Source organism: Musca domestica, unplaced genomic scaffold, assembly GCF_030504385.1.
Source record: "Musca domestica strain aabys unplaced genomic scaffold, Musca_domestica.polishedcontigs.V.1.1 14, whole genome shotgun sequence".
In the NCBI taxonomy this organism is placed as follows: domain Eukaryota; kingdom Metazoa; phylum Arthropoda; class Insecta; order Diptera; family Muscidae; genus Musca; species Musca domestica.
The window spans coordinates 2,536,095-2,563,001 of NW_026712192.1; the positions used below are offsets into that span (position 1 = coordinate 2,536,095).

The 26,907-nt window shown below is 35.4% G+C and overlaps 1 protein-coding gene across 1 annotated transcript in view; it reads left to right on the top strand.

The window, feature by feature from the left end:
• Positions 1–26,907, top strand: part of LOC101888767 (probable serine/threonine-protein kinase DDB_G0272254) — a 136,145-nt gene that overhangs the window by 41,055 nt on the left and 68,183 nt on the right. Inside the window, exon 3 of the mRNA XM_005183632.4 lies at positions 17,166–17,208. The gene's annotated coding sequence lies outside the window, so the exon portion shown is untranslated. The remainder of the gene's footprint in view (positions 1–17,165; positions 17,209–26,907) is intronic.

Genomic DNA, 26,907 nt, shown 5'->3' on the forward strand with positions numbered 1-26,907 from the left:
ATAGTACTTTTGGTAAGCTTTCCATTGGTACGCATATCGGGCCAAAGAAAAAAACAATATAGCTCTGTTAACGCTAACAGAGATCTGTTATCTGCTATGTTATTTGTGTTAATTAATTCGCAATTTATCGTCTTATGAAACATTGAGATTTCTCTCTGTGTATAATGTTTTTCAATAAATACCAGAAGCTAATCACACAAACCTTTGACAATGACCACCTTCATGATGCAGATTTTCAAAATATCTTAAAAATGAAAAGAAATATTAAAACAATGGCATTAACGAGATTATTGCATATTTGCTTCATCATTATTGCCATAGATCCATTATGGATTATTTCTTGGCATTGTACCTCCTGGCCTTGATTTTTTTTGGCCAACAAAGAAATTTCAAACAAAAAATTGTCATTTCGTGAAAGAAAACAAAAGAAAATTATGACAAAATCTCACACAAAAATGCAAATCCCTGTGGCCCTATTATGACATTTTCATTTTCATTTTGTTTTCAATCAAATGGAAATAAATTTCTTTGTCTGCCCCCCAATAAAGAGACCATACAAATGCCCATCATAGACTGGGGGCAATCAAAAGATGGATTTGAATAGAAGACACAAATGAAGATGAGGTTTCTTAAGTAAAATTAATAATTTATTTAATACAGATTGCAAAAAAAAAAGAGACAAGTCGCAGTATCCATGGAGCTACTAATTGCTGCCAAGTCGCCAACCCACATGGCCGACAGCCAGACTTTAGAGATGACGTTTGTATTACATGACGTAAATTTTAGTGTTTGTTTTTTTTTGTACTAAGCCTTTGGCTCTTTGGTTGCTTTTTTGTTGTTGGCCAAGCAAAGCGAAAACTTTTTTTGTTGGCTTCATCCATCCTTGTTGTTGCTGCTGCTGTTCATCATCATCTCAAGTCAAAGTGAGCTTGGCAGCGAGTAAGTATTGCATCGATGCGACCGACAGAAACCTTGATCCAAGTACTGTTTTTTTCTTAGAAGAAAAGAAGCCCCTCCATCCAACAACAAAAACATAATTGTAATTTAATATTTAAAAAAAAAGATAAAGAAGAAGAATAATGCGATACACACACAAACACACACACAATAGATTTGCCACTCAAAGGTTATAACTGACAAAATGACGCGAAAATAGAATGGTCGGATAAATGAATGGTTGGATGGATCTTCATTTGTTTATCCATGGCTTGGTTTTTTTTCTTTTGTTGTTGGATTTGTCATTTCATCATTTTGGCTTTGGACCAGTTTATGGCGATTGTTGTTGATGTTGCTGATATTAAATTTCTGTGCTCTTGTTTTTTTTTTGTGAGTGTTTATTTTTACAATATTATGTAAATTTTCTCCCTCTATCCCCTCCACCGTCGCAGCATTACTCGGTTGCTTTTATGTCATCTCGTTGTAATGTTTGTAATTGAGACACTTGATGGGAATTGAATTCAAGTTGTTTATAGCCATATTTTTTATTATTAGCTTTTTAGGTAAGATGTTATATTTCCGCTTTACTTTTATTACACAGTGCACTTTAGTGAATACTAATTTGAACATCATTTTTATCTGAACCGATATCGATAAAATTTAGCAAATGTATTTCTGAGCTGTATTTGATATATTTCCCCAAATATTGTTGTTGCAGAGTGCATACTACGGCTGCGGAGGACAAAAATAACAAATCGGATGAACAATATATATGGGAGCTATAGCTATATCTGAACCGATTTCGATCAAATTTGGCATACTTATTTTCAGGCCTAATTTGGGTGTATATGCAAAATTCCATACAATTCGGGCTGATATTACACGTTTGGTGCACAATAAAAGGTAAATCGGACGAAGATATATATGGGAGCTATATCTAAATTTTGACCGATTATCTCCAATTTCAATAGGGTCCGTTCTTGGGCCAAACAAATGATCTGTGTAAAATTTCATCTGGATCGAATAATAAATGCGACCTGTACTTTGTTTACAAAAATACATGGACGGACGGACGGACATGCATAAATCGACTCAGAATGTGATTCTATGCAGATCATCAAAAGGAACTATGGGTCTATCTCGTTTCCTTTTGCCTGTTACAAATAAATGCACAAAGACATAATACCCTGACCACCTTTTGGTGTAGGGTATAAACAGAAACACAAGTAAAAAGCTGTAAGTTCGGCCGGGCCTAACTTTGAAGGCCCTCCATCAATTAGAACTAATTTGGAAATTTTCAGAAAAAAAAAATCCGTCACAAATTTTGTTAAAATCTTTAAAATACCAAATATAGCCGTTATATTAGGGTCTATACGAAGACGTGGACCTGCATAGCAACTTTTGTCATAAGGCATTCCGAATCTGTATCTTTGTAATAGATCTTGTTTTTAGGGATATTCAAAATGTCGACCCTTTGTGGGGGAGATACCAGAAGGAGTGGACCGATATATCCCATTTTCACACCAGACCTTGGATTCTGATATGTGCAATTTGAAGATAATTGGATGCTTATTTCGAATTTTATGATCGTTTTGCTTATTCAAAACTTTGACCCTTTGTGCGGGAGATTCCAGAAGGAATGGTCCGATCTCTACCATCTTTAACACAGATCTTGTGCTGATGAAAATAATGAGATGTACCAAGAATGAACGGAATCGGATGTTAATTTCGCGTTATATGAGTTTCATTGGTGTTCAAAATGTCGACCCTTTGTGGGGGTGGTATTAGAAGGAGTTGACCGATATATCCCATCTTTCCAGCAGATCTTGTGTTAGTAGAAATATTGGGATGTGTGAAATGTGAAGAGAACCGGATGCATATTTCTGATTTTATAATCGTTTTTGGATATTCAAAACTTTGACCCTTTGAGGGGGAGGTACCAGAAGGAATGGACCAATATATTCCGATATAAATAAAAGTATTGTGATGTGTGTAATTTGAAGACAATCGGACACGTACATCACATTTAATAAGAGTTATAATTATTCAGAATTTTTACACTTTGTGCGAGACGGACTTATTATTTTGGCACCAGACCTAAAATTGATGTAAAGTTGGAGCAAAATCGGATTATCATTTCTCTTTCTGTGCAGTCAAAAATATTTTTTTTGAAAATGTTGATATTTTGTGTGGGATGTACCAAAAGGAGTGGACCGATGTTGCCCCCTTTCGCACCTGACCTAGCAATGATGCAAATACTAGGATTTGCCAAGTTTGGACCAAATCGGATACAGTCTTCGAGAGTTATCGCGCGCCGGCCAGCCCGACAGACGGACGGACATCGCTAGATCGACTCCAAATGTCCTGAACGGCTTTGGTCCAAAGAGAACTAGGGTCTAAAACAGTTATTTACCCTCGGTATCCATATGGCTGAGGGTATAAAAATCCAACTTTATCGGTCTCAGAACCACTTCACGAAAAATTCTTAAAAAATCTGCCATTCAGAATATTTTAGGAAAAATTCTAAAAAACTCAACAGTTGAAAGTGTAGTGTTCTTTCTAGGGAACTCTTGGAAAAATTCGCGTTCATTGGTCTCAGAGACTCTTCAAGAAAAATTCATAAGAAGTCCACGTTTATTGGTATAAGACCTCTTCAGGTTTTTTTATATTTAGCGGTAGTTGATTTTAGGTCCTCTTGTAGAGAAATCTCTTAAAAATCCTTCTGAAAAAGGTTATTTTAACAATTCACATTAATTGTCCTATCCGGTTTATTTTCCTGGCTCCTCTGAAAAAAAATATTTTAAAAATCTAAATGTAGATGTCCTGAATTGTCCTTGATAATTCTCTCATTTTCCCGTCCCTTGAAGAAAAGAATCGAATAAAGTGAAAATCCATGTGGTCTCGTCAAGTAAATTTTCTTTAAAAAGTTCCCATTCTTATTTGTCTTAAAGACTAATCATGAGATTTTCAGGAGCTCTTCAGAAAGACTTCTTTTTTGTCTCAGGAACTCTTCATATTTTTTTTTAATTTCTACGTTTTTTGATCTCGGGGGCCATCAAGAACAAATATTTTTAATACACAAAAGTTTAATAGTAAATTTACATAATATGGTCGCAGGTTCTTTATTGAAAAGCCCACTCATTTTTATTAGCCTCAGAATCTCTTCAAGAAATATTCCTAAAAAATAGGCTTTTCATGAGAAATTAAAAAAATATCTGGCTATTAGCTCCAATAAAAATTCTTAACAAATCAAAGTTATTTAAGAAAAAAATCAATTTTATTGGCTCTTCATAAAAATCAACGACTGCTCGCCTCAGAAGCCCTTCAAAAAATTTAATAAAATTCAATTCTAAATAGTCTCAAATTGTCTTTAAGAAATTTGTCTTTAAAAGCCCACGTTTATTGGTCTCTCTTTGAAGAAAAATTCTTAAAAAATGTCATTTTATGGTCTTGGGGCTCTTCAAGATATAATCTCAACTCAAAACAAGAAAAATTCTTTGAAAAATCTACTTGCATGGTCCTCATAATAAAAAATGTAAAATATCATCTCGTATGTCTCCGGCCCACTGTGCTCCATCATATTAACAATGTCTTCATAAGTATTTAAAACAACTCTATTTGCAGTTCCTTATTATTGTGATTTTTGTACCAGAAACAAAAGCAATAAAACAGTTCAACAAAAAATAAAAAAAAAACTTCAAAACATTTATGGCTAATATGGTTGTAATTATTATAAACAATTAAATTGTTATGAAGAGGGGTGGGGGATATTACTTTGAAGTGGTCATGTAGACGAATACAGATACACTTGCGAGTAGCACTTGAGGCATTCCAACGAAACAAATATGGACAATGGTGATTATGATGGCGGGGTAATGGTAGACAAGTAGACCGGCAGACAGACCGTCGGGCAGACAGACAGCCAGGCAGACAAGTAAACAATGACAATGGCTATGTTTGCTTGGGGCTCCATGAAACTACTTCACCATATTTAGGGGGATGGGTATGATAACCTACTGAAACAGACAAGTCTTCCGCTTCTAAACCGTTAATTGACCTTTAATTATTTCCTATGGGCATAGCCAAACGTGAGTGTTGCTGAAAGTCATGGCCATAACAACAAATATTGAAAATTTTCAATACTCTCATTCCTACACCAACCTCGTTGCACCAAAAAACACTTCGTGTTTTCAAGTTCAAGGTGGCACTGCAATTATTTGTTTTTTTTTTTTTTTTGATAATTTTTTGTTGTAGCCAAGCACTTGAAAGTTTTGCGAATTTATCCTTTAACCGTCTCAAAAGTTATTTCTTTAAGTGCGCCGTGAAATTATTTTTATTGTTGTTGGTGTTTCTTTTTTTTTTTTCTTTGCTGTATGTCCACATAAGTTAGTCTTCTCCGCTTTTTGCTTCGTTCTGTCAGGTTTTACTTTCTTGCTGTTGTCCTCTTAAAAATCAATAAAACCAACGGCATGTCGTCCTTGCTGGTGGTTGTTTTTGTAGTTAGACGACATGCATTAGCATCTAAACGTCCTTGTGTTGTTCGGTTTAAGGCGCAATATATATATGGCAGAAATTTAATTTTTATTTCTTCCGTTTTGTATGTTTTTCTTGACTTTGAAGAGAAAATGTTTTGAAGGCCTTACGACGACATATTGGATGACAGCCAGTAATTTTTAGTTTTGGTAAGGATTGAATTTTCCTGAGGATTTTAAAGAGCTAACTTCATTTTTTTATTTTATTTTTCTTTTATTTATTTTTTATTTTATTTATTTTTTTTATTTTTTTTTTTTAAAGAAAATTTGAATATTTCTGGATGTTTGTATTTTTTTAAGTTCCCCCAAAGACATAATAAACTTGGATTTTTAGAAAATTTATAGAATAGAGTCTGTGACGATTAAAGTTGACTTTTTAGCAAATGTTGAGGAGCTACTTCTTGTGATCATTAAATGTATTTTTTTATTGTTTGAAGAAGCCTTCATACGATTAAATGCGAATTATTAAAGATTATTTCTTTGAGAGCTGTCCGACCACTGAACGTGGAGTTTTTGAATATTTTTCGTGAAGAACTCTTGAGACCAATAAATGTGTTTTTATTTTTCTTTAAGAGCCCTTTGAAGTTTTTTTTTCTAAAGATGCTGTGAGACAGATGAAACTGAATTATTAAGAAATTTTTAAAAACAGGCCTTGGGACCAATTTTTCTAATTTTTTTCTTTAAGATGATTTTTTTGTTTAATATGTTCACTTGCATTTTTAAGAAATTGTCCTAAAAATATCCTGAGACAAATTAAATTAATTATGAGACTAATGAACCTAATTTATTAAGAAATTTTCAAAAAGACGCCTTGGGACCATTTTTTAATTTTTTTCTTTAATAAGAATTTTTAATTTTCGATATTTAAGAACTTTTTTCAGAAGGCCCTGAGACCAATATAAGATGAATTTTTAAATTTTTTTCTCTGAGATCAATAAACGCTGAATTTGTACTTTTTTTAAAGAGCCCAAATAAACATGGGTTTTAAAGTATTTGACTTGAAGATCCTCGGTGCCCAAAAGTTTTAATAAACGTGGAAGCTTAAGAATTGTTCCTGTTGTTGAAGAGGCTATTTAACATGGAATTTTTTTAAGATTTATCCCTCAAGAGGATCTGAGACCAATGAAAATTCCTTTTTTTTCCCAGAAGAGCCCATGAACCCAATAAACGTAGATTATTTACATTTTTTTCTTAAAGAACATCTAACGCCTATAAACATGGATTTTTTTGAAAATTTTCTTTACGACAATAAACCGATTCTTTTTAGAGCCCTCAGGACATATTTTTAAGAAAAAATTTAAGGGGCCCTCAGAATTTAATTTTTTACTATTTTTTATAAGTAGTCATCAGGACAATAAACGTACATTTTTCTTCTATAATCTCTCATGACAACGCGTATTTTTTTAGAAAATTTTTTAAGGAGCCCTCAGGACCTTATTTTTAGGAGCTTTTGTTAAGGTGTTCTCAGGACAAAAAATACAGAATTTTTTTTTTCAGAATTTTCAGAAGATTGCCTCATGGCAATAAATATAGATTTTTCAAAGATTTTTTCAAAATGCCTTCAGGACAATAAACGCGGATATTTTTAAGAATTTTATAAAAAAAAAAACACTCAGGACAAAATTTTGATTTTTAATAAATTTTGATAACCCCTCGGGAAAATAGTTTTGGATTTTTTAAGATTTTTTAACAAATCCTCAGGACAATAAACACGGAGTTTTTAAATCCTTTTTCAAGAATATCTAAGGAAAAATATCGAGGACAATTTGAAGAAGTCTTTCAAGGAGTCTTAACGTTTTTTAATTTTTTTTTTCATTGATCCTGTTTGTCGTTTAGAACAAATAACGTGGACACCCAAGTTTCTCCTTTATTCAAATGGATAATCCAAAAATTATTACTTTTTGTACCAACAACTCTTAAAAATCGTTGGTTTTGAAGTTGACCAAAGATCATATTAGTTAAACCACATCCAATTTTTTCTGGCCGAAACTATTTCAACGTCTATTGATAATAAAAATGGTCACCACCATATATAAATGCTAGAATCCTATGTCGAGGCTACACATGAATAGCGTCCCTTATATCAAATCTCAAATTTCCAGCACTCTCTATTCACTCAATACTAAATTGTTCCAAATATAGTACTATTTAGTACATTTCGTGCACTTATAGTACCCGTTTCCAAAATTACCTACAACAACAGGGTTTACAATACAAATTTTCAAAATTCCAGCTTCATTCGTTCACCCTTCACAAAACTGTTCCAATTTTAGTACCATTTAGTACTTTTCGTACAATTATAGTACACATTTCCACAACCACCTTCATATATCAAACATGCTTTTTAATCTTGATTCTAATACCAAATTTCAAGTTTTTAGCTCTATCTGTTCACATAATACCAAATTGTACTATTTTAGAAATTTAGTACCATTTTAGAACTTTTCGTTAACTTTAAGTCCGAATTTCCAAAAACTCTTTGGTACAGCTTTCCTACACTCTACCAATGACTCTCATTCCAAATTTCAGAGTTATAGCTCATTTTTAGTAATTAATATATTTTGGTACTTTCCGTACCTTTTAGTACGAATTTCCAACAACCCACTCTTATCTCACTCACGCTCAACCGACTTATAATAACTCCTACCAGCCAGATCAACTACATAAAAGAAGCTCGAATTAATATGACCCCATGTTGGGCGCCGATTTTCAAGTATTAGGTTAGAATCAAGTTGTATCACCGCGGACTAGAATCACTTTCTGAGTCGATTTATGCATGTCAGTCCGTCGGCTATGTATTTTTGTGAACAAAATGCCGGTCGCATTTATTATCCGATTGAGATGAAATTTTCCAAACAATATTTGTTTGGCTCAAGAAGGAATCCCGTTGAAATTGGTGAGAATTGGTTCAAATTCATATATAGCTCCATATATATCTTCAACCGATTTCGGTTTAATTGTTGCCCAAATGGCCAATATAGGGTCCAAATGACCGGAATTTTGGCAAATCCGACCGAAATCAGTTAAAAAGCAAGAACTTTAATTTGGTGAAAATAGGTTAAGATATAGCTATAGCTCCCATATATATGCTTCATCCGATTTGGGGTTTTAAGTCCCTACATGCGAAATATGCACTCCACAAGAATGATATTTGGTACCAGATACCTTATAGAGCCCAAAAATACTTCTGCTAAATTTTTTCGAGATCGAATCTGATTTGGATAAAGCTCACATATATATCTTTATCCGATTTTACGTTTTTGTGCACCAAATGGCTAATATCAACCCAAATGGATTGAATTTTGGCATATCCAACCGAATTCAGTCTAGAAGCAAGTACATCAAGTTAAATAAATATGCATTCGACGACAATGATATTTGATACCAGATATCTTATAGAGCTCGGAAATACCTCTGGCAAATTTTATCAATATCATTTCTGATTTGGATATAGCTTCCATATATATCCTCAACCGATTTTGGGGTAATTGTGCACCAAATTGTCAATATCAGTCCAACTGACCTGAATTTTGGCATATCCGACCAAATTCAGTCTAGAAGCAGGTACATCAAGTCTAGAAGCAAGAAAATCGGTTCAAATATAGCTATAGATCCCATATATATGTTTCATCCGATTTGGTGTTTAAGTCCCTCAGATTCGTAATATGGATTCGACAACAATGATATTTTGTTCCAGATATCTTATAGACCTCGGGAATACCTTTGCCAAATTTTATCGAGTTCGGCTAAGATTTGGATATAGTTTCCATATATATCCTTAATCCGATTTCAGATTTATTGTGCAAATAATGGCTTATCAGTCCAAATGAGGTGAATTTCGCGACGTAATTTTCAAAAGTGTGGAACTTGGCTCCGATATATATTTTTATACCCTCCACCTTGGAAAGGAGGGTATATTAACTTTGTTATCCCGTTTGTAACATCCTTAAATATTCGTCGTAGACCCCATAAAGTATATATATATAAACAGCATAAAATTCTAAGTCGTCTGTCCGTCTGTTGAAATCACGATACAGCCCACATTATTTGACGTAGAGCGCCAAAATTTAGCAGAGCAATTTGTATTGTGTCTAGGATGGTTGGTATTGAAAATGAGATATATCGGTCCACGTTCTGGTATAGTCCCCACATAACGGTACCTCCCGATATTCCGTATTTTGATGATTTATGCCACATTTTTTCACGGATTTGTCTGAAAATTGGTATTTGTAGGTCATAACGGGTCCCTGTACGTGTGGCAAAACATTGCATGTATAGATCCACGTTTTGGTATAGCCCCCATATAAAGGTACCTCCCGATATTCGGTATTTTGATTATTTTTGATATTTGATATATTTTTTTTCACGGATTTCTCTGAAAATTGGTAGTTGTAGGTTATAATGGGTTCTAGCTCCGTTGGCGAAACATTGCATGTGTAGGTCCACGATTTGGTGTAGCCCCCATATAACGATACCTCTCAACATTCGGCATTTTAATGGCTGTTGTCACATTTCTTCTAATGTTTCCTTTACCCTAAGGTGGAGGGTATTAAAAGTTTGGCCCTGCCGAACTTAATGATTTTTTACTTGTTTTAATATAATCCCTCTCGAAGTGATATCATGCACTCTATAGCAATGTTATTTGGCATAAAAGATAAAAATGTCTCCGTCAAATTTAGTGAAAATCGATTCAGAATTGCATATGCCTCCCGTATATTAGTTTCTCTTGAAGCCAAACTGCAGGTGGTATGACCTACTTCAAATAAATTCTTTTGTTACGGAATATGCATATTGGTGTAGGGTATCAGGTAGGGTCGGCCCCACCCGACTTTTGACTTTTCCTCCCTGGTTGTTCATTATACTGTGCATTGTTAATCGTTTGATTGAAAAAATACGAATTTAATTCTCGATTCTAAAATTTCCATTCACGGAGATGTTTTTTTTTTAGATTGTCGAATGGAAAGCTTGAAACTTATGCAACACATTGCTATACATATGAAAATATAGAAAAAAACATCTTTTCTTCACATGATCCATATAATTGCCAGTGCTTTTAATCAGATTGAGCTTGTGGCACGTACCATAAAATAAAAAATATTAAATTAAAAAAAAAATATTAAATTATTTAATTAAACTTGGTGTGCCATTCATGTTTTATAACTTCAATGATCTTCCACGTTTCGTTGGCGACTTAAATCGACATCATAGTGCCTGGAAACACCAGACAAAGGAAAACTGAAAGCCACAGCATTATGTGACCCCGATCGAGGCTATGATCAAGTTTAACAAGGCTTTTCAGTGCCACATTTGCCATCATTTGTTTGGTTGCAGTGCCCCGCAACGTACGTATGGCTAAATTAAATTGTGGAACAACTGACAACACATATCGGATAGATCTATCTATCTGGCTTGTTTAGGGAAGCTTAAACAAGCAACATTTCTTTCTTTTTTTCTATTTTCGCTTCCAAGTGTGCTGTAGCAAATTGCCCACCACATCAACTGGGTGCGATGATCAGTTAGTGCGGTTGCACCACAGATAGTTTGGAAAGAGAGCGAGCTACTGATTTGTTTTTTTTTTTTTTTTTTCATTTTCAAACTATCAACGTTTCAAGATCATGGCTGAACGCATTGATGGCGCTTTTTTTTTGTTTTCTTCGTGTTTCTTTGAGTACTTTGTTGATTTCTTTTTTCTTCTTCTGTTGCCTGGTTTCCAATCTGCTTTTCACGCCTTTCTGACATTTCCCAATTGCTACTACGCATGCACGCCGTCTGACTACCGCAAACATTGAGGCTGCCGGTTGTTAGTTACACTAAATCGTATTTTGTTGGCGTCGAAGCGTTGCATGACACCCGCTGGGAAATTTCGAAAAATAAAGCTTAGGTGTTTTAAATTTGTTTTGGTTTTTGCTAAAAGTAGTTAAAAGTTTGTAACAAAAGTTCTCTTATTTCGAAACAAATTAATCAAGTACTTTAGATGATCATAAAATGCTCTGCAAGAAAAAAACTGAGAGACAAAAAATTCACATATTAGATATGTTGTTCCCTGTAAATAAGGACAGATTTAGGATTTAGGAAATACCTTTCTTAGATAAAATTTCCAATTTTCTATTTAAGATGGACGAAGTGATCTGAGATGTATCAATTTTTCTATCAAAAATTAGCCTACAACGCATCTAAAGTCAGCGAATTAATTCGAAAGAAGAGTATATATGGGAGCTATAGCTATATCTGAACCGATCTTCACCAAATTTGACACACTAGCTTCTAGACTCAATTCGGTCATAAGTGCCAAATTTCATCCAATTTGGGCAAATATTAGACGTTTGGTACACAATCAAAGGTAAATCGGACGAAGTTATATATGGGAGATATATCCAAATCTGAACCGATCTCGATAAAATTTAGCAAAGGTATTTCTGAGTTGTATTTGATACATTTCCCAAAATATTGTTGTTACAGAGTGCATATTACGGCTGCGGAGGACAAAAATAACAAATCCGATGAACAATCTATATGGGAGCTATAGCTATATCTGAACCGATTTCGATCAAATTTGGCATACTTATTTTCAGGCCTAATTTGGTTGTATGTGCAAAATTCCATACTATTCGGGCTGATATTACACAATAAAAGTGCACAATAGTCGCTGTATTGAACTTCTTTTTCGGTTATCAAGGACCCCATATGAAGCTAAAGATGCAAATACAAGGAAGGTCCATAATTTATACTTCTTCACGCAATGCTACCGTGTTCTCACGTCTCATTGATTGGCTACGAAAATTTCATTAACGTTCGCTCTATAATTGTAACTACGCTCTCCAACGACTTACCAGAGTAGGGATAAGTAAGTCCACTGTTGATCAATCGACTTTTGGTATTAACAAGTAAAAAAAAAACAGTAAGTTCGTCCGGGTTGAACATTGAACACCCTCCACCATCCCTTAAAAATTCTGTTAAAAACCTAATATAGCCATTATATTGGGGTCTATATGAAGAAGTGGACCTACAACTTTTGTCATAAGCTTTTTTGAATATTCAAATTCGGAACTTAATAAACAAAAATCCGGTGAATAATTTAGCTAAGATTATCAAAATACCGAATATAGGAAGGCACCTTTATATCGGGGCTATACCTTCACCTATACCTGGACATGAATAGGCGGTTTTCTGTCACAGGCTGTAGTACCGATTAGGAACTTCAAATACGACACTTCAAACAATTTCGTTGAATATTGTACCTAAAATCTTTAAAATACTGAATATAGGGAGGTACCGATATAAGGGGCCCATACAAAAACCTGAACCCGCATAGACAATTTCCCATGTGGCTTGGACTGTAGTTCCCATTACCAACTCTAAATACAAAATTTGAAACAACTCCGGTAAATAATGTTGCTAAAATAATCAAAATACCGAATATTGGGAGGTAACGTTATTTGAAGGCTATACGAAGACGTGAACCTGCATACGCAATTTTTTTATAGGCTGTAGTACCCATTACGAATTCTAAATACGAAATTTGAAACAACTTCGGTGAATAATGTTCCTATGGGATATATCGGTCCACTCCTTCTGATACCTCCCCCACAAATGGTAAAAATTGTGAATTTCCATGAAGCTCATAAAACCCAAAATTAACATCCGATTCCATTCAGACTTGGTACATCTCAATATTTCTATCAACACAAGATCTGTTATAAAGATGCAAGAGATCGGACCATTCCTTCTGGTATCTCCCACACAAAGGGCTCAAAGCTTTGAAAAATTAAACGCCCAAAGAAGGCGAAATAAGCTTCCAACTCTCTTCATACATACAACAACAACACAAGATCTATGCGAAGATGTACCTCCGCACATTTTAGTATTTTCTAAAAATTATCACATATCTCATATAATTTGAAGGAAGTAACCAATATCCTCCATTTATCTTGGTTCGATACGAAATGGACAATATTCGCCCATTCTTTAAGAACCTACTTCATAGAGACTCAACAATTTGAATAATCATAATAGAAGTCAAAATATATTTAAATAAAATTATAATCGAATATTGACTGAGGCATACACCTGTTGGGCAAAACCGACTGATACTTTTTAACTTCGCTTAACATTCAACCAGTCATGAAATCCAGTAAAAAGTTCTAGAAAAGAGAATTAAATGGTAACAGTCCTCACGGACTTCTGACGTACAATTTCCAATATCTCCACATGAGAACTACTGACTAGTAAGTTCTGAATCTCTTAGGTAGAGATTTCAGATTTCACACTAAATAGTGTTTTTCTAAACAATTTTTTTCCATATTTCTTCTGTAACAAAAAGGCATCAAAATCGGTTCAAATATAGCTTTAGCTCTCAAATATACACTCCATCGGATTTGGTGTTTAAGTCCCTCACATTCGTAATATGCACTCCACAAGAATGGTTTTTGGTACCATATATCAGATACATCCCAGAAATACCTCTGCCAAATTTTATCGAGGTCGGTTCAGATTTGGATATAGCTCCCATATATATCTTCAACCGATTTCGGGTTAATTGTGCACCAAATGGCCAATATCAATACAAATGACCTGACCTGTGCTTTCTTCTGACCGAATTTAGTCTAGAAGACGGTACATCAAATTTGGAGAAAATCGGTTCACATATAGCTCTCATATATATGCTTCATCCGATTTTGTCTTTAAATCCCTAACATTCGTAATACGCATTCGACAAAAATGAAATTTGGTACAAGACATCTTATAGAGCTCGGAAATGTCATAGCCAATTTTTTTTGAGATCGGCTCAGATTTGAATATAGCTGTCATATATATCCTTAATCCGATTTCAGGTTTATAATGCAAATAGTGGTTAATATCAGCCCAAATGGAGTGAATTTCGGGACGTACGTTTCCATTTAGTGGCACTCTGCTCCGATATAATAAACATTTTTAATAAAATCCTTCTCGAAGTGATATCATGCACTCTATAGCAATGTTATTTGGTATAAAAGATGAAAACGTCTCCGTCAAATTTAGTGAAAATCGATTCAGAATTGGAGATGCCTCCCATACATTAGTTCCCTCTGAAACCAAACTATAACTGCTCTAAAACCAAATGTTGATAGGTGATATGAACTACTTCAAATATATTCTTTTGTTACGGGAGCTCTACTAAATATGCATAGTGGTGTCGGGTATCATATAGTCGGCCCCGCCCGACTTTGGACTTTTCCTTACAGGTTTTTTCCTTCCTTCCCAGTTGCTTCTTCTTTGAATCCATTTATTTTCAATTAATGTCAATCAAACAATGTTAATCACCGATTAAATTACTTTATCCCACCATCTAAAGAGGGGAAGCGATTAGGAGAAACCTATTTCGATTAATTCAAGATTATGGTAATGCCATGGATTCAAGCTAAGTGGAACAGTTATTGGGGTCAATTCGAAAACCAAAATAAACCGAATAACCTACCCAAACCAAAACTGCGATGGAAATACTCACATGAGTGTATATATTTGGCATGTAAAATATGAGCATTCGTTACATGCACACACACACACAAACGTATTTTATGGTTGTGTAGGTGTTCGGACAATGTGACCCAAAATATTTGACCATCTACAAGCATTCCATTCCATGCCACTCATTCATCCATCCAGCCATACACAACAACATATAATTTTCTAATTACGTCGTTGGACAACAAACGAACGACGCGGACGACGTTTGCATGTTCGAAAAGGTAAGCAGTTCGTTCATTCATTCCCCCCTGCGCCAAATAGACAGACATTTTGACTATTTGTCAGTATGTCATTTCCATTCATTCAGTCTTGTTTTTGTTTTTGGCTCTAGTCTACTTTTTTTCGTCTCTATTTGCCCCAGCCATATTTGAGGTTCGGTGGCCAAAATCAAATTAAGGTCTCGACGTTACAGCACCGCACATAGCCAGAGGGTGGGGCTGGGAAAAATGAACACCCACAAGCTAAGAACGCAAGCACCGCATATGGCATCAATAAAAAGAATGTAGCATTGCCATAAAACCCCTGGACAAGCTATAAGCGATTTGGAATGTCAGCCATGAGGCTGACAACTGCTTATTTTCGGAAAATATAATCAGTTTTTGCAAGAAAATGCGATGACAGCCTTGTTAAAATATTTCAAAAAACAAAAAATAAAATTTTTGGAACTGACGAGTAGGGGTACCTTAAGTGAATACACCGTCAGGTGCTATATGAGAAGACCTTCGGGATATTCTATGAGCAGACCTTCGAGGTCTTCTATGAGCAGATCTTCGAGGTCTTCTATGAGAAGACCTTCGGGGTCTTTTATGAGAAGACCTCCGAGGTCTTCTATAAAAAGACCACCTGACCTTCTTGGAGGAGACCTTCATCTCTTCATATAAGAAGACTTTTGGCTTCCAGTCTTCTATGAGAACAACTTCCAGTCTTCTATGAGAACAACTTCCAGTCTTCTATGAGAACAGCTTCTTCTAGGTGAAGACCTTAAGCTCTTCCAGGTGAAGACCTTCAGCTCTTGTAGGTGAAGACCTTCAGCTCTTCTAGGTGAAGACCTTCAGCTCTTCTAGGTGAAGACCTCCAGCTCTTCTAGGTGAATACCTTAAGCTCTTCTAGGTGAAGACCTTCAGCTGTTCTAGGTGAAGACCTTCAGCTCTTCTAGGTGAAGACCTTCAGCTCTTCTAGGTGAAGACCTTCAGCTCTTCTAGGTGAAGACCTTCAGCTCTTCTAGGTGAAGACCTTAAGCTCATCTAGGTGAAGACCTTAAGCTCATCTAGGTGAAGACCTTAAGCTCATCTAGGTGAAGACCTTAAGCTCATCTAGGTGAAGACCTTAAGCTCATCTAGGTGAAGACCTTAAGCTCATCTAGGTGAAGACCTTAAGCTCTTCTAGGTGAAGACCTTAAGCTCTTCTAGGTGAAGACCTTAAGCTCTTCTAGGTGAAGACCTTAAGCTCTTCTAGGTGAAGACCTTAAGCGCTTCATGATGAAGACCTTAAGCTCTTCTAGGTGAAGACCTTAAGCTCTTCTAGGTGAAGACCTTAAGCTCTTCTAGGTGAAGACTTTAAGCTCTTCTAGGTGAAGACCTTAAGCTCTTCTAGGCGAAGACCTTAAGCTCTTCTAGGTGAAGACCTTAAGCTCTTCTAGGCGAAGACCTTAAGCTCTTCTAGGTGAAGACCTTAAGCTCTTCTAGGCGAAGACCTTAAGCTCTTCTAGGTGAAGACCTTAAGCTCTTCTAGGCGAAGACCTTAAGCTCTTCTAGGTGAAGACCTTAAGCTCTTCTATGAGAAGAACTTTCAGTCTTCTCCGAAAAACCTTCAACTCTGGTAGGAGGAGACCTTCAGATCTTCTAGGAGAAGACTTTACATTCTTCTATGAGAAGACCGTCGCGGTCTTTTTGGGAAGACATTCAGGGTCTTCTATGAGAAGATCTTCGGGTTCTTCTAAGAGAGGAGCTCTGGGTCTCTTATGAGACCCAATCTCCTCGAGGAGATCCTCTAACCTCCTACGAGAAGACTACTTCTAACCTTCTGATTTTCTAAGAGAATACTTTCTGGCCTTCTATGAGAATACCTTCTGGCCTTATGAGAGAAAATATCTGCCTTTTAATCCTTTTTAAAATATTTAACCTCTAGATTCTGTAGATGTACCTTCTTATGTCTAATTTTTTACTGATTTTTGTTTTTTTTTTTCTTTTACAGATTTCCTTGTTCATTCCAAAATCCAAAATAGGATAATTGAAAGGTAAGTCTGAATACCCCAGTGGGTATTTATTTCTCATTCCATAAATAATTTTACAAAGAGCAAAATTGTATCCACCTGTTGGATAAGGTAACCCATGTAGCTGCTCCCCAACTACAGGTAGACCATAATTGGAAGTGCACGATTTTAAATTTAATTTGCAAAGTTGCAACGGTTTACATCACCTCTCCCCAATCATTTGGTGATCTATTGAAAATTTCTATCTAAAAGGCTGAGATCACAGGTGTGCCAAGCATTGTTGCTGGTGTGATTAACGCTGCCGTCCTTTGCCTTTCTATTACCGGCAGTAGCAGTTATAGAAACAACAACTTTTAACAATACCCTCTCCTTCTCCTCTCTCTCTCAGATATTTTAAGTTTAGAACAGTAGCAAATTGTTAAAACGGTTCTTATTAAATATTCATAACGGAAAGTTGTTCTAGTCGTTTGTCGAGCATTTTTCCTCTCTCTTCTTTTTCCAGCAATGCACTTCATTGAAAAAATGACCTACAGCAGCAGCAGAAAATACGACGACATAATCACTCATTCTGAAATTGTTGCCTCTGCTGCAAAACGTTTTTTCTTTCTGCTTTTGGTTTATAAATTTAGAATGCAGCTGGAAATAATTGCTCTCCGTCAAATGTGTAATTGTTTGCCATGAACAGATGTAGTTAAATTATGATTTTTTGTTTTTCAGAATTTATGTTTGATTTTCCACTACTGCCAGAGTAGAATTATTTTTGTAGGTCAAAATGTGAACAACAAAAAACAACTTCGGACTAAATGTTTTGCTATGGTAATTTGGGGGGAAACAAAAGTGAATGGAAATTTATTTGTTAAATTTAATTTTGAGTTTTTATTAACGATCATCATTTCTTGGGTACTAAAACACTTTAATAAAAAAACTAGCAAGTGTACGCTGTTTCGTCAATAAAAAGTCCATCTTATATTTTTATACCCTACACCACAAGGTGGTCAGGGTATTATGTCTTTGTGCATTTGTTTGTAACAGGCAAAAGGAAACGAGATAGACCCATAGTTCCTATTGATGATCTGCCGTCCGTCTGTCCATGTATTCTTGTGAACAAAATGCAGGTCGCATTTATTATTCGATTGAGATGAAATTTTGCAAACAACATTTGTTTGGCCCAAGGACGAACCCTATTGAAATTGGAGATAATCGGTAAAAATTTAGATATAGCTCCAATATATATCTTCGTCCGATTTGCTTTTTATTGTTCACCAAACGTGTAATATCAGCCCGAATAGTATGGAATTTTGCATATACAACCAAATTAGGCCTGAAAATAAGTATGCCAAATTTGATCGAAATCGGTTCAGGTATAGCTATAGCTCCCTATATATTGTTCATCCGATTTGTTATTTTTGTCCTCCACAGCCGTAATATGCACTCTGTAACAACAATATTTGGGGAAATATATCAAATGCAGCTCAGAAATACCTTTGCTAAATTTTATCAAGATCGGTTCAGATTTGGATATAGCTCCCATATATAACTTCGTCCGATTTACCATTTATTGTGCACCAAACGTCTAATATTTGGCACATACGACCGAATTTAGTCCAGAAGGTAGTATGCCAAATTTGGTGAAGATCGGTTCAGATATAGTTATAGCTCCCATATATATTGTTCATCCGATTTATTGTATTTGTTACCCACAGCCGTAATATGCACTCCGTAACAACGATATTCAGAGAAATATATCAAATACAGCACAGAAATATCTTTGCCAAATTTTATCGAGATCGGTTCAGATTTGGATATAGTTCCCATATATATTTTTATCCGATCTCAAATTAATTTAGCACTAAATGGGCAATACAAGTCCGAATTTAAAAGATACAAATGCTTCGGCATATTTAGTCCTTTGAACTTTAAATTATAATTATAATCATAGCGTGTATGATTGAATTCTCCCATAAAAACTTTTAATTATTAAGTGGAGTTCAACTAAATTAGCAAAGTGGTGTAGGTTATCATAAAATCGGCCCCGCCCGACTTTAGGACTTTCTTTACTGGTTAGAATTCAAGAATGAAAAAAATTAAAGAATTTATAATTTTAGATTCGTGTTGGGCCTTTTAAGTACTTAAAATATACAACTTGTTCAGTTGGACTAAAGTTTTTAATCAACACCTCATACATCGTACTAAATTATCCGAATTTCAAGGTTTTATATATTAATCAAGTTTCTCTTTTTTCAAAATCTTTCTTCAAAATCTTCTATTTTGAGGTTTACAGAGGAAGATAATAGTAAAGCCATTACACAATGGACCCACATTAAATTTTTCTGTCCAAAATTCTTTCAAAGTCTCCATATTTAATCCCTAGAAAGCAGCAGTTTCCTCAATATCAAATTTCGGGATTGGAGCTTTAAACATTTACCCAATACCAACTCAAGTAACATTTATTACCTTTCGTACAAATATAGGATGAATTTCCAAAAACAGTTCCATATCTTAATTCCAGATGCCAACATTGACATCTATATCAATATCTGCTCTATTCCTTTACCCAATACCAAATTTATTAGCATTTAATACGCATATCCAAAACAATCTACATTTCTCCATCCTACACATCAAGAGCAATACTAGTACTATTTGGTACTTTTTGAACAATTATAGTACGCACTTGCAGAACCACCAACAGAGACATTAATATCAAATTTTGGGATTTCAGCCCTATCCCTTCACCAAATACCAAACTTTGTAACATTTAGTACTTTTTGTACAGTTAAAGTACGCATTTTTAAAAACAATCTCCATATCCAACCTTAGATACCAACAGTGACCAAAAAATCTAATTTCAGGTTTTGAGCTCTGTAATTTCCTCCATTACCTAATTTTAGTACCATTTAGTACAATTATGGTACGCATATACATAACGAGCTCCTTTTTTCAACCACAGATATTAACAGTGACATCCATATCAAATTTCGGGATTCTTGGTTTATCCCTTCACCCAATACCAAATAAAGTACTATTTAGTACTTTTCGTACAATTACAGTAAACACTTCCAAAACCACCTTAATATAAAATTTCGGGATTCCAGCTATATTCCTTTACACAATTTAATATTAGTACTTAGTATCTTTCGAACAATTTTGGTAGACATTTCCAAAACCACATCCATATCTCAATTCCAGATACCAACAAAGTCGTCAAAATTAATTTTGAAGATTTCAGCTCATCCTATACCAAATCTAGGACTTTTTAGCACTTTTCGTACAAATATTGTACACATTTCTAAAACCACCCTCATATCTAAATTCCACATTCCAACATTTCAGGATTTCAGCTCTATTCGTTCATCCAATACCAAATATTGGAATATTCAGTACTTTTTGTACATTTATAGAACATATTTCCGAAACCACCTCTATATTTCCAGGCTACACATGGACAGCGACCCTAATATCAAATTTCAGATTTAAGGCACTATCTATTCCCCCAATACCAAATTGTACCAATATAGTACCATTTAGAACTTTTCGTGCACTTGTAGTACACATTTCCAAAACTACCCCTTTGTCACAAAAATACTAGCAACAGGGACCCCAAAACCGAATTTCAAAATTCCAGCTCTTCAATTCACCCAAAACGGAATTGTACCAAATTTTGTACAATTTAGAACAGTTCGCACACTTAGTACACATTTCCAAACCCAACTTTATATATCAGATTTACTTTCCAACCTTGATTCTCTTACCAAATTTCGTTCACATAATAGCACATGGTACCATTTTAGAAGTTTAGTACCATTTTAGAAGTTTTCGTAACTTTAAAGATAGAATTTCCAAAAACCCTTCATCCTACATTTCATCAGTGATTCTCATTCCAATTTTCAGAATTCTAGGTGATTCCGTTAATCCTACACAAAATATTCCATTTTTAGTACTTTCGCACCCTTTTAGTACGAGTTTTGCAAAACCCAGCCTTATCACACTTCTACTCATCAAGACTAGCCCTTGCGCAAAATTTTTAAGGTTCTGGCTTCAGCCATTTTGTATGGTCTTCTATGAGAAGATTTTGATGTCTTCCTTGAGAAGACCTCTAGGTCTTCCATAAGAAGATCTCCAGAGCTCCTATAAAGGTCGTGTATTTTTTCAATGAAAAAACGTTTAAATCTCCTATAAAAATAACCAATACCACTAGGTTTTCTATGAGTAGACCTCTAAGGTTTCTACAAGAAGATCTTTAGGTTTTCAATGATAATATTCTCATGGTCTTCTATGAGAAGTTATTTAAGCCTTCTATAAGAAGGATTTCCGTCCTCTAGGTCTTCTATGAGAAAGTCTTTGGTTCTTCTATGAGAAAGTCTCTGGTTCTTCTATGAGAAAACCTCTAGGTCTTCTATGAGAAGACCTCTAAGTCTTCTATGAGAAGACCTCTAGGTCTTCTATGAGAAGACCTCTAGGTCTTCTATGAGAAGACTTCTAGGTCTTCTATGAGAAGACCTCTAGGTCTTCTATGAGAAGACCTCTAGGTCTTCTATGAGAAGACCTCTAGGTCTTCTATGAGAAGACCTCTAGGTCTTCTATGAGAAGACCTCTAGGACTTCTATGAGAAGACCTCTAGGTCTTCTATGAGAAGACCTCTAGGTCTTCTATGAGAAGACTTCTAGGTCTTCTATGAGAAGACTTCTAGGTCTTCTATGAGAAGACCTCTAGGTCTTCTATGAGAAGACCTCTAGATCTTCTATGAGAAGACCTCTAGGTCTTCTATGAGAAGACCTCTAGGTCTTCTATGAGATGACCTCTAGGTCTTCTATGAGAAGACCTCTAGGTCTTCTATGTGATGACCTTTAGGTCTTCTATGAGAAGACCTCTAGGTCTTCTAAGAGAAGACGTCTAGGTTTTTTACGAAAATACCTTTAGTTCTTCTATGAGAAGACCTCTAGGTCTTCTATGAGAAGTACTCTAGTTCTTCTTTGAGAAGAACTCTATTTCTTCTATGAGAAGACGGGGAGACGGGAGATGAGGCGGTCTCTGGGTCTTCTATGGGAAGGTCTTTGGGCGTTCTATTATAAGTTCTATGATAATGCTTTTAGGCCTTTTGCAAGAAAAAAATTCTAGGCCTTCTATTGAAATATCCCTAGGCCTATATCTATAATAAGGTCCATGGGTCCACTTTAAGAATACCTCTTGTTCTTTAAGAAACAAGACCATAAAATCTTCTTCGTATTATATCAAGTATTCTCTTCATTTCTTCTTTTTTTCCAATCGGAATTAAACCGAACGAAAGTTTTCTATAGAAATTTATGATGACAAGGTCGTGCAAAATAAAACTAAAACAACAATCGTGAATTGATGTTCAAAGAAACAGAAAACATAAAAAAATTAAAACAAAAAAAAAAATAATTTGGTAACCTGAATACAAAATCGACCACAAAAACCAAATTTATGGGCCTCCTCTTTGAGCCATGCCATTTTTGTAACCAGTTTTTTTCTGTGTTTGTGTTTTGTGTTCGCTTTTGAAGTTCGGTTTTCATGCCAAAAATTATTCAAATAAATGGGCATTCTAAAATATGAGTCATAGCCAAATATTGACAAAAGGGCCAAATCGTATTTGTGTATGAATGGATATTTTGTCTGTGGGGTTTTCTGCAAATAAAACATATCTAGAGGTTAAAAGTGTAGTAAAAATTATTAATGGCCAATAATATTTAAATAATAATGAATATTGAATTTTTATAAAATTGTTTATAAAATTTTTATTGATTAAATGCTTGGACTTCCTCCATTGTTGCATAAAGACAGCTCTTTTGTCTGCAAATGTTTTGGAGATTTTTTCTATTATTCTATAATACAGTATATTTCATATTTTTTTCCTTATTTCAATCTCATGATACCACTTAGTTCACACATGGTACCATAGCTTCATTTTAATACCAAATACCATAGTTTATGAACTTAACCAGAGAAGTACTTCTTTAAATGAATTTAATTTACGAAATAAAAAAAAATAAATAAAAACCTCAACACTCTATTTATAATTACACCCCTCCCACTTCCTATTTTTAAAGAAAGTAATTTCCAAACAAAATTGTTTGCATTGTTTTGGTATAGAAGATGTGTGCGCATTTGTAGGTGCTGATGAGAAATCCTTTCTCCGGCCTTCAGCTTATTTCACTTTCATGCCCTCGGAAAACACCAAAAACAAAAGAAAATCTCACACGTGCCCTTTTCTTTCACAGATGTTGCTCAGCCAGTCAGCCAGCCAGCGAACTGCAAACTGATGGCTCTGATGAAGTACGACAATTAATCTTCTTATGTGCCTCCGTCTTGGCATCACTATTCCATATCAATTTTCACTTTCTTTTAGGGTTCACAACAGCAACAACAATGCGCATAGATAAGTGGAGAAAAATGTGTGGCTGGAGGTGCTGTAAACATTGTACAACTTGGCCACCTTGTGTTGGAAAGAAAAGTAAACAGCGGAGGTTTTACTTTTGAAAAAAAAAAAAATTGTCGAGATCTAAAAAAGGGTCTCCCATATCCAGAACAACTTATGAAGGCTTTCTATAGATAGACAGCCCTATCCTCTAGCTAGGTATTTTACCTTTAGCCTTGGTCATTTCTCTTTGGAACCCAATTGAATTATTACAAAGGTTCATCCTACTTTCGTTGTTATAAATATTCCGTGCAGATTTTCGTGGAATTGCTATTACTTTAGACCAACAAACCTACTCGAATTTGTTTCCAGGCCACTGGCCCAGAATCCCCTAGTTAAAAACATTAAGTTCGGCCGGGCCGAACTTTTAATACCCTCCACCTTAGGTTAATGGAAACATTAGAACCAATTATGACCCACAATTTTAAGTGGCAAAAATCATCAAAATACCGAATATCGGAGGTACCGCTATATAGGGCTATACAAAAACGTGGACCTATACATACAATGTTTCGCCAACGGAGCTAGAACCTACTATGACCAACTAATTCCGATTTTTAGACAAATCCGTAAAAAATCTGACAAAAAGCATCAAAATACCGAATATCGGGAGATACCGTTATATGGGGGCTATACCGAAGCGTGGACCTATACATACAATGTTTCGCCAACGGAGCTAGAACCTATTATGACCAACAAATACCAATTCTCAGATAAATACGTGAAAAAATGTGACAAAAATCATCAAATACCGAATATCGGTAGGTACCGCTATATGGGGGCTATACCAAAACGTGGACTTATACATGCAATGTTTCGCCACACGAACTGGGACCCATTATGACCTACAACTACTAATTTTTAGACAAATCCATAAAAAATGTGGCAGAAATCATCTAAATACCGAATATCGGGAGGTACCGTTATATGCGGGCTATACCAAAACGTGGACCTATACATGTTTCGCCACCGGAGCTAGAACCCACTATGACCAACAAATACCAATTTTTAGACAAATCCATGAAAAAATGCGGCAAAAATCATCAAATTACCGATTATCGGGAGGTACTGTTATATGCGGCCAATACCAAAACGTGGACCGATATGTGTTATTTTCAATACCAACCATCCTAGACACAATACAAATTATTCTGCTAAATTTTGGCGCTCTACGTCAAATAATGTGGCCTGTATCGTTATTTCAACAGACAGACGGACAGACAGACGGACATCGTTAAATCGACTTAGAATTTTATGCTGATTATGAAGGTATATACATTATGGGGTCTACGACGAATATTTAAGAATGTTACAAACGGAATGACAAAGTTAATATATCCTCCTTTCCAAGGTGGAGGGTATCAAAATAGAGAAGTTAATGCCTGACTTCAAACTTACTACATTCTTAAACAAGTGGCACAAACGTAACCCACCTATCAGAAAATGCTATAAATTTTACTATTTGCCCCTAATGTCTTAATTACAGCCAAAAAATTGGAAGGTTACTTTTGCGCCACCCTGTACATGCATATGTGCTTGACAGACATTCCAATGTTTTTTTTTTTTTTTTTGGCTGTAATTAAGATATTAGGGGCCAATGGTAAAATTTATAGCATTTTCTGATAGGAGGATTACTTGGGCGCCACCTTGTATTTATACCAAGATTGGATCAACGGGTCTACCCAAAAATGGTCAACACTTAAAGAAATAATAAATTACATATTCGGGTCCAGGTTTTAATCAATTGCCTAGGTCAGAAAATCGGCAATATCGACAACTCCAGCACGAGGATCGGTCTTGGTGCGAAGGCTTGTGATAAGGCTGGATTTTTGGAAATTCGTACTAAGACTGTACGAAAAGTACTACAATGGAAATTGTATTGGGTATTGGGTCAAAGGATGAAGCTGAAACCCTGAAATTTGATGTGGGAATTTGGGATTGATATTTGGAGGGTGTTTTGGAAATATGTAATTGTACGAAATCTATTAAGTGGTATTAAATTGGGTATTGGGTAAAGAGATAGAGCTGAAATTTGATACGGATGTCACTGTTGGTATCTGTAGTTGAGAGAAGGAGCTTGTTTTGGATATGTGTGCCATAATTGTACTAAATGGTACTAAATTTAGTAATGGGGGATATTATAGAGCTGTAATCCTGAAATTTGATATTAGTGTCACTCTGAGGTTGAGATATGGAAATTGTTTTGAAAATGCATGCTATAAGTGAAGGTGAAGGAATGGAGGGATTTGATATCGATGTCAATATTGGTGTCTGTGGTAGAGAGAAGGAGCTGGTTTTAAATAGGCTTACTATGATCGTACGAAAAATGCAAATTACTACAAAATGTTCCGTTAGGTTTTGGGATATAGATGGAAATCTCAAATTTGATATTGTGGTCACTGTTGGTTCCCAGTGTTTACTGTGGAGACGTTGAAATAGCTTGGGACAGAAACATTGGATGTGCTTCCATTTTGCAATGGTTTTACTAATATTCTCCTCGGACAATTTCAAAATTCAAGATTTGAAGACTTATGTGTAAGAAGTAGGTATTTTTAAGGCTTCCGCCACAATTTCCAAACAAATTACATAAAATTTGACAATTGGGGTTCTCGGTAGGTCCGTTCTTCCCCGGCAAAAATATTCGCTACAGGACTACTACTTAACACAGCCCTCATATAACTTCACTTCTAGATTTTTGATATTTTGAAGGTTTCTGCCACAATTTCCAACCAAGTCAGATGAAAGTTGACAAACACCTTGAGAAAAATGTTCGATTCAGGTCCACTAATTGGTGTAAACCCCATATAACGGTGCCTCCAGATTGTCGTTATTTTGAAGTTTTCTGCCACAAATTCCAACCAAATCAGCTGAAACTTGACAATTGAGGTGCTTGGTAGATCTGTTCTCCCCCGGCAAAAACTATTCGATGCAGGTCCACAAATTGGTATAGCCCCCATATAACGGCACTTCCAGATATTAGGTATCTTTAAGGTTTCTGCCGCAATTTCCAACCAAATCAACTGAAACTTGACATTTGGGATTCTTGAATGATCCGTTCTCTTCTTGCAAAAAAATATTCGTTACAGGTCCACTAATTGGTGTAGCCCCCATATAACGGTGCCCCCAGATTTTCGGTATTTTGAAGGTATCTGCCACAATTTCCAACAAAATCAGATGAAACTATACAATTGGGGATCTCGGTAAGTCTGTTCCCCCCTTGCAAAAAAATGTTCGATTTAGGTCCACTAATGATATAGCGCCCATATAACGGTATTTCCCGAGTTTCG